Source organism: Lonchura striata, chromosome 1 (genome assembly GCF_046129695.1).
Source record: "Lonchura striata isolate bLonStr1 chromosome 1, bLonStr1.mat, whole genome shotgun sequence".
In the NCBI taxonomy this organism is placed as follows: domain Eukaryota; kingdom Metazoa; phylum Chordata; class Aves; order Passeriformes; family Estrildidae; genus Lonchura; species Lonchura striata.
The window spans coordinates 95,086,914-95,104,402 of record NC_134603.1 but is presented as its reverse complement, the minus strand read 5'-3'; the positions used below and the strand labels follow the sequence as shown (position 1 = coordinate 95,104,402).

Here is a 17,489-nt window from a genome sequence, read left to right as displayed (position 1 = left end):
CTAGTCTGTGTTTTTAACTTTTGACATGTTCTCATTATGAGTTCTTTCTCGCAGACTTTACTTAATTCCTAAATAATTTTTCAAATATCCCCAAATGATTAAAGCTGCTTTCATTATTGATAATCTCTTTAGTACTTGTTTTTTGTGATTATTTTGCTTCATTGCTTGTATATAATAGAAAGAATTATAAAAGCCATCTTTGCTATTTTCCTATAAAATTCACTGAGGTAGTTTGGGATATTTTGCAGTAGAATCTGGCTACTTTGATAATAGATGTAATTACAGTTCTCAAAAGGTAAAATTATGACAAAATGTGTATTATAGCAGTAGTTCAGCAAAGAATGTTAAACCATCAAACAGCAGGTATAAGGTGTTTAAAATAACCGAGATGTTAGTCATTATTTAGATGCTTTAATATCCTCTGTTTTGAGGGAGCATAAAATATAAATGAGTCTGCCTTTTTTTTTTTCAGTAGTGAATACTGTGCACACTTAGGTTCTTTGATCGTGTAAATTGTCTTGTGCAAAATTGGTACATTTGAATTCTTTATCACATAAATGCCTGGTAATACCAAGTAGAAATTAGTTTCAGTGACATAGACATAGCATTTTGAAGGTGATCTTTTCCTAATCAATTTGTACATTCTTGTTTTGATTTTTTCATAGAGTTTTATGTGGCAGACTTAGTAAAAATTCAGTGGTACTTAAAAATTGGATATGGAGGTAATTACACTGGTAACCTGTGAATCAAGAGCTGCAGGTGCTTCCTTGCTCAAAGGCAAAAGGATCTTAGAGTTTATTACTTTAGATAAAAGTGCATCTTCCATCTCTTGTTAATACTTCTGTGCTGACAGTATATGCTGTGATGCAGTGCACTGCGGAAATAGCTTAGATACTCATCTTGAACATTCAAAAATGTTTCTGAATAATACATAACTTGTAATCATATTTGAAGTGTATTTTCACTTGGCCCACCAGCTAACCAAGACATTGTGTCAGCTTTTTAGATGCTCATTTCTTGATCTAGTGCATTGGCATATACTTTCTAGGCTCACATTGCCTTTAGGATAATTCTGTAGTATTTTCTTTTTTTAAAGGGAATATTGCATTTCTAATACAGGTGAATCTCAGCCTTCTTTTTGTCCAATTTATTTTTGGTTTAATGTGCTTTCTCTGTAACTTTATGGCCAAAATTGAAGTGAAGATAGTGAATATTAGAGACACCTCTTCAGGTTGCATATCATAGTGTTGGCCAATTCAAAATAGTAGAAAATTTCTTCAGAGTTTTTTTATTAATCCTCAAGTTAGACAGGTTAAAAAAGAACATATAGACACTACTTCTGTGCTTCTCCACCTTGATGATTAGTTACCTTTCCAATTAATGAACCTCTGTTAAATGTACTCTGTTGACTACTGTATTGAAGTATCATGTTTTAACATAAACCAGCAAATAAGCATCACACAGCTGCTCTCTCACTCCTCTCCTGCCCTGGTGGAATGAGGGGAAAAAAAATCAGAAATGTAAAAGTTAAAAAACAGATGTTGAGATAAGGACAGTTTAATAATTGAAATAAAAGAATAAAATAAATTTTAATGAAAAGGAAAATAACAAAGAGATAAATAAACCGCAAGGAAAGAAGAAAGAAAAACAAGTGATGCAAATGAAAAACAGTTACTCACCACCAACTGACCAATGCCCAGCCTACCCCCAGCCAGCTTTCCCCCTAGTTTACATCCTGAGCATGACATCCTATGGTATAGAATATCCTTTGGCCAGTCAGGACCAGCTGCCCAGCTGTCTCTTCCCAGATTCTCATGGATCCCCACCCACTCGTTGGCAGGGCAGCATGAGAAACTGAAGTCCTTGATTTAGTCTGAGCATTGCTCGTCAGCACCTGAGTCATGGATGTGTTATCAATATTATTCTCATAGATTACAGTAAATACTATACAAGCTAATAGGAAGAAGATTTACTCTATCCCAGCCAAAACCTGGACAAAGTAGCCATGAGGAGCTTCATTCTGTTTGATTATAGCAGTGGTTCATTTACCCTGGAAATATTTGGGGCCCTAAAGATAATTAGTAAGTGATTAATAGGTAACCTCTTCATGAAGGTAGTTGAACTTTGTAATTTAAAAGGACTGGATGAAAAAAAACCTCTCTGTGGGGCAAATGAGAATCAGATTTTTTCTAGTATTCAATTAGAAAAAAAAAAAAATCAGCCAAGAGCCATATAATTGAAATTGATACTTTTTCAATAAACTGATACTCACAAACAACTTTAAATTGTAAAGTAAAATTTTAATTGAGAAAATATACGTAATCTAAACAATGCAGTTAATAGTGCAGTAGATATCTGTCTTTATTTTTCTCCTAGGAAAACCCAAAACAAACAAAGCTTTGTAATACTTAATCTCCAACAGCATAGAAAATACCTACTTTATTAAACTGAAATAGCATACGTATGACAAGGAGTGGGTCTAACTTGAGTCAAACACATCGTTCACTCAAGGATTTGTTAAACAGTGATATATTTATTTGTTAAGAAAAGATTGTATATTGGAAATCATCTGTTTTCAGTAATCTTATGTCTGCAAATTGTAAAGATTTTGTTTCATTTTCTTGGTTTGGATTTTGACTTTCAAAGTCTTAATTTTTAAAAAAAGAAGAAAAGGGCTTGGCAAGGCAAACTATTTAGGCTGCAGTTGTGTTCCTGAGAGATGCTATCAGTGATGTGTATTGTTGCATCCTTACTGGATGACTGCCAGGACATTAGAGTTTGCATGAAGTTTTTTTATGGGCTGTTTCTGCATCAGCTTTCAAATAGTATTAATGATGATTGTAAAAAGGTGGATTTTGACAAGAACAGTTCTTTTTCTGAAGGGAAAGAAGAGGTCAAAACATCAATTTGCCCATATGTAAAAGATAAGGAAAAGGTAAATAACTTCCCTGGTTCAGCCTGAAAATTTCTGGCCATTGAAAACCTGATCACAACTCGGGGGCATCTTGATGCCATGACACATCTTTTGCAAAAGACATTTTTTTAAAAATGTGCATACGAAAATACTCGGGTTTGCTTAGGAACGAGATTGAGAATTTTCTGATGGTGAATTTTCTGTCCAGAGCTTCAAGACTACAGCTGTTTCTGAAAAGTTCTCTGCAGAGGCTACCTGATCTGGACTATTGGAAGTAATGTTTTTGGGTAGATGGAATTATTCAGGAGATTCTAATGCTGATACAGGAGATAATGTAACTGCAAGAAAAGGAGAGACTGGAACAAAAAGCTTGTTATAAAGACTGGTATCAAGCAAGGAATGGAGGTGGAGCAAGGTGGGAAAGCCAGGACTGGATGAGCAAGTTAAAAACATAAATTAGGGTAGGATTTAGAAATTAAATTAAATAGAATTAATCCATTTTTATTTAGAAATATAAATGGATTGCAAGAGATTATTCAAACAAGAGATGGGCTTGAAGTGCAAATAGAAGGACAGGGAAATCTGATACTCACTAGACAAGCTGCTGTGTATTTTAAGAAATCCCCTCAATCTTGCACTTTTATCCTCTAGGGCTAACAGCCTATTAATATTACTGATTACTTTCTTTGCACAGTTTACAGAAATTATGTATGAATTACTGTAGACTTGGATTATCACTACAGGCAATGCTATATATAGGCAATACCACTGAGTAGCACAGCAATAACCAAAATGTCTTGCCTTGGCAGTGTTATCAAAATTGTTTCTTTCTGAGAATCAGGGCTTCAAAAGTCAAGGTCTACATCATCAGCAAAATTAATCAAATCCACATGAATTTCCTGTACAGAAATTTCATGTATTTATTGCCAATATTGTTGCTGAGCCATGTAGACCAGCGCAGTAAGAGAATTTTCTGTTTTCCAGTCTGGTTTGTGGTTTGTGTCCTTTTCCATATCAGTAAAAATAATGCACAAAGAAAATCTACACAAATTCAATAATTTAAAATTCCATCTTTAAATAATATTTTTTCCCCCATGAGTGCACTTGATTTGCTTCATAAAATGACAGCTGATTTGGAAATACAATTGTTTTTACCTTAAGTGGAACTGATAGTTCAGTTGTTCAGGCAAAAATCTATCCAGAATTGTTATAGCATTTGAGAAGTGAGTGAAGCATAATTTGGATGGGGAAAACAGGTGCATGTAGGTTTCTGTCCACAGAGTTTACTATGTCATGTAAATACCTCACTTAAGTGTTTTTCTCTTTATATTTAAAATGCCTTCTTTGAATCCTGTCTATTTGAACATTCATGGTTAATTTGACTACCTAAACTTTTGTCAGTTATAGAATATTCAGAAAAATCTTTCCAAAAACCTTGACACTATTTATCATTGGTAGCTCTGCAAGTATCTGGCTTTAAGTACTGGAGATAACAATTTCTTGCATCATAAAATTAATAGGAAAATACAAGAATGAGAAGAACTGTATTAAATGAACTGTTCTGAAGAAGAATTTTGAATAAAGTTAAGAGGCCTGCCTTTCGAGCAAACTTTGAAAAATATATACTGTTCAAGTATCTTACCTGCTTCTGTTAGTGTGGAAGAAGCTTATGCCTTGCTCATTTAAGCAATTGTCTTATAATTAGCAGATATTTCCTGATACATCTGTTTTTTGTTACACTTCCAAATATGAAAAAGGATTAATTGTTTGCATGGGGCAAATTTTTATTTAGCCTATGTGCTAAAACATTTACTGTTTAGTTTATCAACATGCATGTGCTTTTCAGTAAGAAAGATCTGAATGTCAGAGCTTGTGCACAAAGTGATTTTATGTTTGGCTCTTTATTTTGATCTAAGGTGTGACTGCTGGTGTTAGAAGGCAGTTTTATTAACTTAATTAGATTTATTGTTAATAAATAACTCATTCAAGTTTTCAGTTTAATTTCTGTGTAGACTTCTAAGTCTTTACAAGACAGACTTCAATTTTAACACGCAGCAGCAGTGAAATCTAGCTTAGTTATTTTCTCATTTGAAACATTGTTCTGATTTATTCCACATTATTAACATAATTAAAAGAGATTAAAGGAACAATAGGAAACACAGTATTAATCAGTTGCCAAGTATGTATTTAGATTTTTTTTCTGTGTATTGGTCAATGCGATAGTTTAACATAAAAGGGGGTTTTTGTTCCTCTTCATACATCTCTTTTTTAGTAGTAAATTGTGTTTTGCTGTGGGTTTTTTATTTCTAGTTTAAAATGCATAAGTTATATCTTGGTCGTGTGACAAAATTAGGCAGGTTTTTTGTTATATTTTTACATTATTTTTTTATATTAAGTAAAACTATCTTTTTGACTTGCAAGGCTATAAACTTTTGGAGAGTTAATGAGGTGTTTGCTCTGAATTCAGATGGAAAATATTTCTGTATATTAATGTTTGTGAAATACAAGCAAAGGTACTTGTAGTATGCCGGCATTTAGTCTTTTAAAATATTAATGTGAGCTTTTGCATGCAAATGGCTAATTACTTTTCATAATATGGCAAGTTTGATTATGTTTAATTTGTTTACAAATGCAACTACTGTGTTAATTTCTGTAAGACTGTAGTATGTGAGGATTTGTTTACCACACAGAAGGTCGATGTTCAATTATTTTTCTGAACAATTCAGGTAGTGGTGATATCTCTTCATAATTTGCTTTTCAAATGCTGGCTGCTTGCAATCTAGCCAGCATTCAGTCAGAGTTCACAAGCATACAGATTTTTAGCTGCTATTCTAACAACCTTTTTTAAATATGTATCTTCTGTGTTTCACTTGTGTTGTCAGATATGGGGGGAGCTGTAGTATTTAAAATTTCACATTGCTTTGAAAGTTTTGGGTGATTTCGGACTTCCAACTGAAAGCTGATTGTGGTTTTTAGATATTCATTCTGTACTTGGCATAAATTGAATACAGTGAAGTTATATCTGAATTTCTTTTTCTTTGGTATGTTAAGAGATCATTGTTTGAAACATTTGAAATATATGAAATGCCACTATCACAGTAAAAGATTAAGTACGTCACATCTGCTAAATCAGACTTTTTTATACTTGTCACATCTTTTATCTGTTATTTGTCTAATTTAATAATCTGATAAAAAACTTCTAATGGCAATAGCCTGATGAAAAGGTACTCAGTAGTTAAAAATTAAATATCAAAAGGCCTATTTAATTTGTAGTTACTCAGCGACATGCTTGTCAACCCTAACTTGTCTTCTTTTGTTTAATTTGGGGCACTAGCACCCTGCTTACATGAAAGATGACAAGTGCATTTACATCTTAAAAACATTTGGATATAGTACAAATCATTTTCTTTTTCTTTCCTTTTTTTTGTTAGAAATAAGCAATTACTTTTTGACTGAAATGTGCAAAATAGTTTTGTTTGAAATCTCTGTAACCCTTTAGATTTCTCCTAACCATTTAAAAGGATGGCTTCAGAATTATCTTACATCAGGTAGATGATTTTGAACTCCAACAGTCCTCAAATTGTTGATGTCCTGTCTTTAGGAATTGTCTGAATTCTTATACTTTAGTAAGGCCAAATTCTGGTATTTTGATGCAGGGATATGATATGCCATGTATATGAATAGGAAGAAAACTATGTTTTGCATGTCTGTTGCATATAATAAGGGAAAAAAGTCTTCTGTACTGGCAAATGAAGTTGCTAAAGGACTTGTCACTTTGGGGGTTTTTGTTACAAAATGCTCATAGTTTGTTTATGACACAAGAGGATTCTTATACACAGCAGTCTTTAATTAGTCCAGTTAAAATATGCTGATTTTCATTCAAATGAACTGCTCTTGCAACATACATTAGTAAATTGATGTTTTGTGCTTCTTGTAAGGAAATACCAACTATATAACAATCAAATTTGTCTTAGGATGAGTTGAATTTATTCATCCTTAAATGATCCATTCAATCAGCAAGTGACAGTCTATACATTGAATGACTACAGTTCTTGCATTTGTTTTACTACACTTAATTCTTCATGGAGTAGAATCATGTACCAAAGTTGTAAAGTCAGAGACCATTGTATTGTAGGCTTGCCATTTTTTGTAAAAAATTAATTTGCTGCTTGAAACATAAGCACAAATTTTAATGTGTTTCAAAATACTTTCATTTGTGTAATTTCATTTTAACCTGAAATTTTTCTTCCATTTCTTTCTGAGGCATTTATGTTTCATTCTATTTCTCAATTCTCACAACATTGTATTGTCATGTTATATTTGTGTCTGAATTTAAAATTTTAAGGATTATTGTAGCTGATGAAATGGAATGCATATTGTCCTTGCAAAAGATGGTAACAGAAGATGACAGTGGCCCTTCAGCTTCCTGTAGTTTCTGCCTACACGTTACCTTTAATTTCTAACTATTATAGAAATTCCATTAAAAACCATCCTTCCTCTTGCTTTTCACATGTCCTCCTTCACTCACAGTTCTGATTAATGGCATTTTCTGCTATTAAGCCTACCAGTAGTTGTTTACTAGACTGCTGTCCATCACTCTTATAACTTCTCTTTGGCTTTATCTGTCAAACTTCTTGCTAGGATACCTTGTGGCATTTCTATTTGTCTGTGCCTTGCTAAAGACTAATAAGCTCCATGAATTAAACTCCAAAAATATTTTATCTTTGGTATTTTGTCATTAAAATTTGGAATACTGCACTCTTCTCAAAATTTGGTCAGCAAATTTGAAAGCTGACTGTTTAAGCAAGGTGTATTTTAAAAAGGGAAATAATGTATTTGGGAAAAGCATCTGTCTCATCTGAAAGTTTGAAGACCTAAACCAGACTTCATTTATATTGCTTTAGGGGCAGGAAGAGCATGAATGCAAAATCCTTGTATCTCTAAAATGAAGTTTTGCTGTGATTCCTTGGTCAGACGGCAGCTTAATCTTGTAGCTTGAGAATTGTCTGTTCAAGTACCTGTTCTAACTGATGGTATGACAAGTCACTGTAATACCTGCATGAGATTAGTTATTGCAGCTTCACAGGATTTACTTATCAGGCATGTCTGACAAGTCAGATGTCCCTTCTGGTGACTAGCAAGTTGTAGGAAGTTTTATGGTACTTGTCATCAGTTCAGCTTTCTTATTTATGCAGTCAGCCTCTGTCATGTGAGGACATGTGTTAATGTCAGCAACCTTTGTTTTGGTTTGGTTTTGATTTTGTTACAGGGAGACCTAAATTTTTTTAGCCCCTCAAGCATTCTCTTTGAGAAACACTTAAGATCTTCTAAGATCATTTAGAGATTTCATGACTGTCTTTGGTAATAGGATCTAATCCCTGCATTGCTCAAAGCAGAAGGCTAGTTGGAGATTGGAATCAATGATAATGCATAGAGGAGAAAGGGCAAGCATTTTCTCCCCCCTCTTCCAGCACTCCTTATTTACAAGCATGAATGTGGGTATATCCACACAAGTTTTGTATTGTCTCAACCCTTTCAATAAAACAAAAGTAGTAATAAATTGTGTCATCAACAAAACAATACTCCATGGTCTAGTTAGGTGGCATAGTAAATGCTTTCATGTTTATGTTACATTTGATAGGCATAAATGTCATCTTTATGTTTCCTGTCTGATTTACTGCATTCTTTGGGTGCCCTAATGTTATGGAATGATGCAGTTTTGGAGCACAGGCAAGTTGCGTTTGCAGGTTAGATAACTGAGCAGAAATGAATGAATGGAAGTGTGTGAGAGGAAGAACTCAATGGGGTTGGTTCAGATGGGTTTGGAAGCCAGAACTGAAGACTATGGAGGTGAGGAAGGTATGAGAAGATCATAGGAGAAAAAGCTTAGAATTCCAAGTCAATAGTCACTATTACTACTACTTGGTTATATTTCATTTGTTGGGTTATAAGTCAAAATAAATTCAAATCTTGGCTGTGAATGTGGTGTTTGAATGAGCTATGTTGGACTGCTCCTTCAATTGTTACTCTTAGAAACCAGATTTTTTATTTTCTTGGTAATGCTCAAGGTAGTTTCTGTGGCAATCTTTAACATATGATGTGTAATGAAACTAGTGGAGTGGCAAAAGTAAGTCCCATGAAAAGTAAAATTACCTGTTGTCCAAAACTATGGTATCAGTCTGTTCTGGAGTTCCTAGTTAGGCTTTTTTGCTTGGATTTATTTTCTTCCTTCAAAGATTTGTTTCCACAGGTGTGCTAATTGTAAGCACTTTTCTCTTTCTCAGAATATGCAGCTGGGTAGTGTTAGCTGCTAAAAGATCTTGTGACTGCTCTCTTCTTATACACAGAACTGTTTCCAAGGCCCTCTGGCAATCTTTACCCAGATCTTACTGGGATCATCATCACAGTTTCAGAAGGCAGTGTGCATGGGAACACTGTGAGATCAAGAAGCATTTACAGGTCATGATTAATATTTGTGAAACTTAATTGTGTTACCTATTCATAGGTAAATATGGCTCCCACTTAAGGTTGATCTGTAGGAAAGTTTGGTTTGCTGGTGTTTGTAGCTAAGTCATAGTCCTCTAGCTCAAATTATAAAGGATCAGAGATTTGTGTGTGATATCTAGATGGAAAGTCACAAGTTAAAACTTCGGTATTGATCCAAATAAACTAATCTCTGTCAAAATTACCAGACTTTTCTGTGCAAGGAGCTGCCTATGTAGTTCCTATAATTCACATTGTTGTGCTTAGAGGGTGGTTTTGTCTTGTTAACCTTTAGCATGTAGGCGCTCATTAGAAACAATCCATAACAGTGTGTGATCTCTCCTGATAAAGGTGCTTAGTGTCTAGTGGAGGAGATTCTTGAAGGGCCATATAAATACACCATTATACTACTTTCTGTGCAGATGCAGACAATCACCTTAAAGCATCTTGAATTTGCCCCAGACAGCACAGCATAGGAGGGTCCAATAACCTTGATGCTCTTAGTGAACCCACTGGTCAGTTCATGTTCTTGGTTATGGTTTGAAGTTTTTCTATGGTCAAGCATAAAGTAATACTGATTTCAGTGTGAAGGAGGAGTAGTAAAAAACTATAATTTTCTAGGTTCTGGATATATGCAGTAGTTAAGGATGCTGTTGTTTTTAACATTTTAAAAGCACTGATGAAAATAGTCTCCAAAATGAACATTGCAAGTGGCCAGACTTGCAAAGTCCTACTACAATAGTGGGGAAAAGCTGTCTCCTCAGTTCTTCATAACACTCTCTGGCCAAGGCTGTGTGTGTGTTTTTAAGTTTAAAATTCTAGTGTAACAAAAAGCCTCAGCTTTCGCTATACAGAACTTCTATACAAAATTCAGCCTGAAGCATATTCTCTCAGTAGCCAAGTTATCAAGCCCTTGAACTCTTACTTTTTAAGTGGGAAAATATGATTGGCTTCTAACAGTACAGCAGATCCATTGTAATAAAAAACATTTCATTAGCTTAAAATGTCTTTATACAACAAATAGCAATTTAAATTTAATGAAACACTTAAACTTTATTGATGTGTGGATGAAATTAGTGTTGGGCTTGTCCAGCACTTGAAGTAATTCAAAAATATTAAAAGCCTTTACTTTGAACTGTGAAAAGTCTTAAGCTTTCCAGTTATTGTGGGCACTCCTGAGTCAAGATAGTTTCCAAATGTTGATTTTGGATTAAATAATTTTTAAGAATCTATTGTTCAGGTCATACAGAAACATTCTTCATTTCAATTCCATGTCCTTTTAAAAGTGCTATAGGGATTCAGTAAAGCTTGGAAGTGAAAAACAGTGAAATGGTAACACTGGAAGTCAGTGCAAGTTCTCACCTTCACGCTAATAAATAGGACTGATATGTGATCTCATCAAATACTGTATGTTTCCTACAACAATTTTCTCTCATTTTATCCCTTTTCATAGCAGACTAGAAGACAGTAAGCTGCTGTGGGGGTTTTTATTTTGATTGTTGGGGTTTGGTTGGGTGTTTTGTTTTTGGGGTTTTGGTTGATTGTCTTTTTCTGCAGTAACATCTGTAAAAGCTGCTGTTACCTGGTTACAGCTCACTGGTTATTTAAGCAGACAGATAAGTCAAGATATATATAAAATTTAACTTAGGACATTTCTTGCCATAAATTCAAGGTATACTTTTGTGAGTAATTATTCCTGATACACTGATGCATTTGACTGCAGTATATGTTGCAGGTTTAAAATACGTACATTGGTAGAAGTAAGAGCTGGCTGAAAGGCAAAATGGTGATTACCCCTTCAAGGTCATCCCAAATTACCAAGTCTATGGAAAAGACAAACAAACAACAACTAGATTTTGCCATACAAATCAAATTTGAGTATTTGGTGCAATGAGGCAGAGCACAACCTCCTACCACATTTTCCAAAGAATCCACTGAATCTGTAATCAAAGTCCTTTTCTTCAGTCATCTTTTTCCCATGACTTGATACTTCCATCATTCCTACTTCCATACTACTCCCTATTCGTGTTTGTAAGTTAATACAGTGGCTTTGATTGGTTGCCCATTTGCTGAATTTAGTTACTAAAGACAAAAGTATCATATACTTTCATGCATTTCACTTACAATTGGTACACAAAGCAATTTGGAAGAAAGTATGTAAAAATATTAAGAACTGGTTCTGTGCTTTTTTTCAGTGTGATGACTGCTTGCTTTTTGTGAGTTAAAATCACTCGCAGAATCGGGTTCCAAAAGTATTGGGGTTTCTATATTATATATTGCCACCTGCTTGTTATCATTACACATTTATATAATTCCATAGAAATAGCAACTTAAAAAAAAATCATCAATGTTAATAACAAAACATTGAAACATTAAAACCATTAAAATTGTGCATCTTAGTGCCACTCATGCTTTTTCTCAAAGCAACACTTTTGAAGTTGCTTACTTTAAAAAAAAGTCTTTTAAAAGGTCCATACTCTACTTTCTCTTGCCGATTTTGTCTTTTCTTTTACTTACCCAAGTATATCTGACATAAGTTACTCTAATAAATGCAGGACATGTTTCCCAGATAATTAAAATTTTTTCAGTAACTTGAAGGTTAGAGACATGCAAAACAAAACTGGGCACTAAAATTATTAGTGTCTGTATTGTCCCGAACACTTTATTTGTGAAATTAGTCTCTTTTGGATCAATTGACTTCAGTTTTCTCATTTCTTGTAATAATAATATTTGAGTGACAACCAAAGTAAATTCATAAACATAGTATATCTCTAAGCCCATTCTTCATTTATGAAATTGCTGTCATTTTGCATTTGACAGGCTATTATTACACTACCAGTGACTTCAGGAATTATGAGAAGAACACACAGTTTCCTGAGCGAGTCTGTGTTTTGAAAGGTTTTAATAATTTTAGGTTTTATAAAATCATGAAAGGACACCTTCAGGGTGCCTTAAAATTGATGTGTTTGAAAGAAATAAATGAATATTCTTGCCAACTATGCTTGGTTTGTGTTAATGAAAGGAAATACTGCTTGAGATTTTTAGATTTGACTATTCTCAGTTTTGATAGAGATGTTGGTTTTTAGTCTACCTTACAATTAAAGGTGTGACTGACTTTTCCTGTTGAATTGGTCATCCTGTATCTTTATGGGGTGAATACAGCTACACTTTTACCTGTGGAACACCTTTTTAAATTGGCATAAGACAATAAATCTTCCTGTATGGGGGCCTCTGGGGGCAGTCGGAAGGGCTTAATCTGTGCTGCTGACTTGGACCCTCCTGACACCACTGTACATGTGACTTCATTTCTGTAAAGTGAGAGAGGTCTGGGAGTGGCAAGGACCCCCAAATGTGATAAGTTACCACACTCAGACTTTTGGAAGCCTATTTCAAAGTTTTCAAGGGGTACGACTGTTTGGGGTTTTTTCTTAAGAGGCTCACTTGTGAAGAATTTGGAAAATAAATGGCAAACAGGATACAGTACTGGAAATTATGTGAGTGCCAGGCTTCCAGCAGTATGTAGGCACTAGTTTTACAAGGTGATGATGCTCTTCATTTGTCTGCCACCCACCAGCTTGTCTGTTTTCACAGTTTCTCAATTATTTGTAAATCTGGAAAAAAAAAAAAAAGGACGACAGCTTTTAAGCAGCTGAGCAGTTTAATGGTCAGCGTAATCTAACTTTATTTCATGAAAAAACTGTTGATGCACGCAGCTATTTGAAAATATGCCCAATACATAGCAAATATTTATATACACTTTGTAGTCTGTTCCCTCTTATGTGCAATGTTATGTTTTGCCTCAGTGTTTCTTTTGCCTACAAGCTTTGCAAACGTAAAAAACGGTCTGTGACCAGGAAAGAGCCATTAAGTTTCCACTCTGCTACATTTGCTAGATACACACAGAAGGATCACAGTCCTGCCTTACAAATTGCTAAAATCAGTAGGAACCTAGACATACCAGGGATGTGTGCCCTGTTTTCAGCACACTGTTTTTACCTGTTGGCTATTAGTAGTCTCTGCTTTATCAAAAGAAAATCCTTTAGCACTAAAATTACTCTTACGTGGAAATGTAGTGATAGATACATACTTAGATACTCAATGGTATGACCTTTTTATGCTGAAAATCAAGGGGAAGAGGAAAGAAATTTGTTTAAAATTTTTCTTCTGGAAAATGATGCAGCATTCTACAGCAAGTGGATTGCTGGTAGATAAAGTTCAGGTAATACTGAGTCATCCTTAGAGGTATTCATTTACATGCCAAGAAGGAATGTTTGTTATATCTGAGTGTCTCATGCATCAATTTCATTCTTCAGAACCTGGGTTTTTTCCCATTCAGGAAGAAAAATTGATTTGGTTTAGATGCTATGTTTTAGTTGAGTGAAATGTCTTGTAGTGCATTTTTTTTCATCTTCCTCAAACCACCTACTTTAATATCTAATTGTTGTAATTAATTTCTACGGTAGGGTTTTCCCTTCAGTCAAACATATACCCACTTTAATTCAAGAACAACAACAAAAAAAGACTCAACATCCCCAAAACTGTTAATGCTGAAGTACAAATGTTAAGGTATTTTTTAAGTAATACTAAATCTATAGACAACAGCACACTGTTGGCTATGAAGTGTTTATATTCTTGTTCTGATACCAGGTTACAGCTTGCACTTGTAGAGTACTGTAAAGGCTGTAACTCTGCCAGACCATGTTGTTCTTATTTAAATGACAACAATAAAAAGACAAATTTCTGTGAGTCATGTATCTCAAGTACTGGGTTCATCTAAGGATCGTCAATGCATTTCTTTACCAGTAGTGAGTGAGCTGAAACTGGTATATGCTTAGATGGAGAGGTATGAATGGCTGTAATCTCTGAAGTAGGGGTGTTTTTAGATTAGTGCATTGGAATTTTTTGGCTTATGGAGTTTGGGGCTTTGTTGTTCTTTCACCATTCACATTCTTTGTTACCTGTTTATTGGGTTAAAATTTGGCTGATTGTACAATAATTTGAGTAATTTGAGAGTCTTCGTGGTTCAATTCTAAGTATGCTATGCAGCCTCTTCTTTTCAAGACCTTCATGTCTGCATTAGTAAAATGCCCTTTATGCCTTATTACTGTGTTTGGAGGAAGAAGTGAAAATAAATCCATCTCTTAACAAAATCCTTGCAAGAACATGCACACATATCAAATTGACCTTCAGCTGCCTGCTCTTCTTTTAAATATTTGATGCTAGCAAACGCTTCTCCTTCCCAAGTGAAGGACTGTTGGGTCTTGCATTTTCTGTTGGAGTCTTTGACAATTACAGATTTTGCTCCTTCTTAATAATAAAGGAAACTGTATTCTATCCTATCCCAGAAGCAGTGAAATTTAATATCTGTAAGGAAAGCAGCAATACTGGGTAGATCTCTTCAACAGTCCCTCAAATTATTCTGTAGTTTGAATAGGGTAGCAGAAAGTTCAGAACAGCCTCAGCAGCTTCAGTTTTAAAGGTATCTTAGTTTGGGCTATGCAGGAAGGCACAAAACCAGTATTATTCTCTTGATGTTTTCCTCTTTTAGACTGAAGTTAATGCATAGACAAAGGTATTCCAAGTATTGGCAATCTTTAGCGTTCCTACTACTCCAAGGCAGCTGAAGCACAGAAACGTTCAGGTTCTTTGAATGTCATGACATAATTTTGATTGATTGAATTAAAGGAGTTCAAAAACTGAAAAAAGCCTTCACATTTTAAAAGGCTTCTTAAAAGTCTTCACATTTTAATATTTTTAGAAATTAGTTTTGTGGCTACTTGTGTCAGGTCCTTCAAATGACATTCACTGTGTTAGATCAACACATGGCTGAAAATAAGTGCAAGGTGACTAATTCAAAGATGTAGCATTCTGCCCGTGAGAGCTCAAAATATTTAGAGAGGTTGTGACTTTGTGTGATTAGCCTCTTCCCTTGCTTCAGAACTGTTGTTTATAAAAGCACTTTGCCACATAGGTTACCAGTAATTTCTTCATTACATTTCAATTATTGATAGCTATTTTTTAGGTCACTATTAGTTCTCGGGACTTTTTCTCAGATTCCTAAGGCACTCTATATTTATAATTACTGTGAGCTATGCAGACAAGAATTTCAAGAAAACATTAATCTGATTCACAGTTTAATTAGTATGGAGCTAGTAAGAACAATAGATTTATCAAAACATTTTCAGTTTTACTGAGAAAAACCTGCTAATGAACTATTTATAGCACACTTGTATCTATTTTTGTCAGTAGTCTAAGGACTGACTTAGGACAAATGGGTTAAAAAACAGGAAATGTGGTTAAATAAGTGGGTAATCTCTCCAGAGAGTTTCCAGTTTGCCTACACATTCACATTTTCTTCTTAATGTACTTTCAAAACAACATTAAGTACAGTACTTTGAAATCCATCTCCATTTAAAGGAGGGAATGTTTCCAGCAATAGCAGGAAGTGGCCTAGTGACAAATTTCACATTCTTGTTTAAATTGAAATTAGATTCTGGAGTCCCTGTTTTCAAGTGGGTTTTTCTTCTTTAGTGACAATGGAGCAGTCGTGTGACAGTTAACTTGGCACAGGTGTATTGTATGGATCCATAAAACTCTGTGAATGCTGTAATTGTGTTTTTCATTCTAGACTGGTTTTAAATAATTACTTTCCTCTAACTTACCTTCTTCTTATATATGGTATTTACTTTAATGGTATTATCTGTATTTATTTCCTAATATACTATGCACATATTTTAAAAAATATTTATAATCATGTTCAAAGGTTGAAAAAATAGTGTTATTAATCAGACTCCATAAATCTTACTGTGAAGTAAGGAATTTACTGAAGATTATAATGTCCATTAATTCTCTAGAATTAAGATGTATCTGTATTTCTTTGGGCAAACAGAAGCAATAAGTAAATAAAAGCCATTTTTTACACTGTTTATTATTTAGTTTTTGATAGCTACTGATTCTTAACTTGAAAAATACTAGTGAGTCAAAAACAAGGAGGGAATATAATAAACAAATAAGGCCACTTAGGTGGTGGTAAAGGTTGTGACCTGGTGGATCTCCTGTATTTTGAGAGCTACTGACAGATATGTGTTTGGCTCTTAGCATCCTGCAAGCAGTTTTCTGGAAATGTTTTTATCCAGGGCAAACAACAAAGCATGATAGCAAATGTATTTTTAGTAATTAGGAAGAAACAAGCAGGCTTGTCTAGCTGCCTTAATTTAGAAAACAGGCCACTGGTAGTACCGTTAGCTGAAGCTGATTTCCTACTGTCTTTTAGGGGAGAAACCTTTGTGCTGCTGTAAAGAATAAAGGTGAGCCGCTTTGTTATGTCCATGGGGAAATTCCAAGTCACGTCTCTACTTTTTTTTAATATATTTTTTTAGCATCTGTGGGGTGTCAAGTTAGATAATATCACTGTGTGGGTGGGGGCACTTCAGTAAAATAGCATGAAATACTCATGTACCAGTGGCTGTAGTTCATGGAAGGCTTATGCATGCAAACAAGTTAGGTTTCTGTCTATTCCTATAGGTTAGGGAACTATCTTGCAAGATATAGGCTGCTTGGATATTAAAAGACTACTTTTCTAAATGGGGTATCACATTTACTGTAGTAATTGCAAATAGTTGGTAGCTTTTAAAATAAATTTCCAGAAACATTAAATAATTTACGGCTGTTTCTAATGAGGCAAATACAGTTTGTTGTTCTGGGAACATACAAAGTTAAACAGACTATCAGTCACCTTAAACTTTCCCTGGTTATAAATATTAGATTGCTGAATAGTTTTGAGGGCCAACACCTTTTTTCAAATGCATTTAATGCAGCCTCAGGCATGCTGTGCTGTTGGTCCTCGTAGATAGATGTCAGCCTTTTTCATGTCATCCTGGGCACTTAATTCTAAATCCAAATTGGTCTATTTTTTTTTCAAATCCAAGTTAAATACTCTGAAAAATTCAAGTAATCGGTTTATTCCTTTATATAAGGAATGTTCTTTCATAAATACCTTCTCAATATCAACATAATGTAAACTGGTTTTTGCTATATGTACTTCACAATCCAGTACCCTGAGTCTCTGAAATATTTTACATGCAAGGTACAT

The 17,489-nt window shown here is 34.4% G+C and overlaps 1 protein-coding gene across 1 annotated transcript in view; it reads left to right on the top strand.

Moving 5' to 3' along the window:
- EXOC2 (exocyst complex component 2) overlaps window positions 1–17,489 on the top strand; it is a 125,263-nt gene that overhangs the window by 91,442 nt on the left and 16,332 nt on the right. The window lies entirely within an intron of this gene.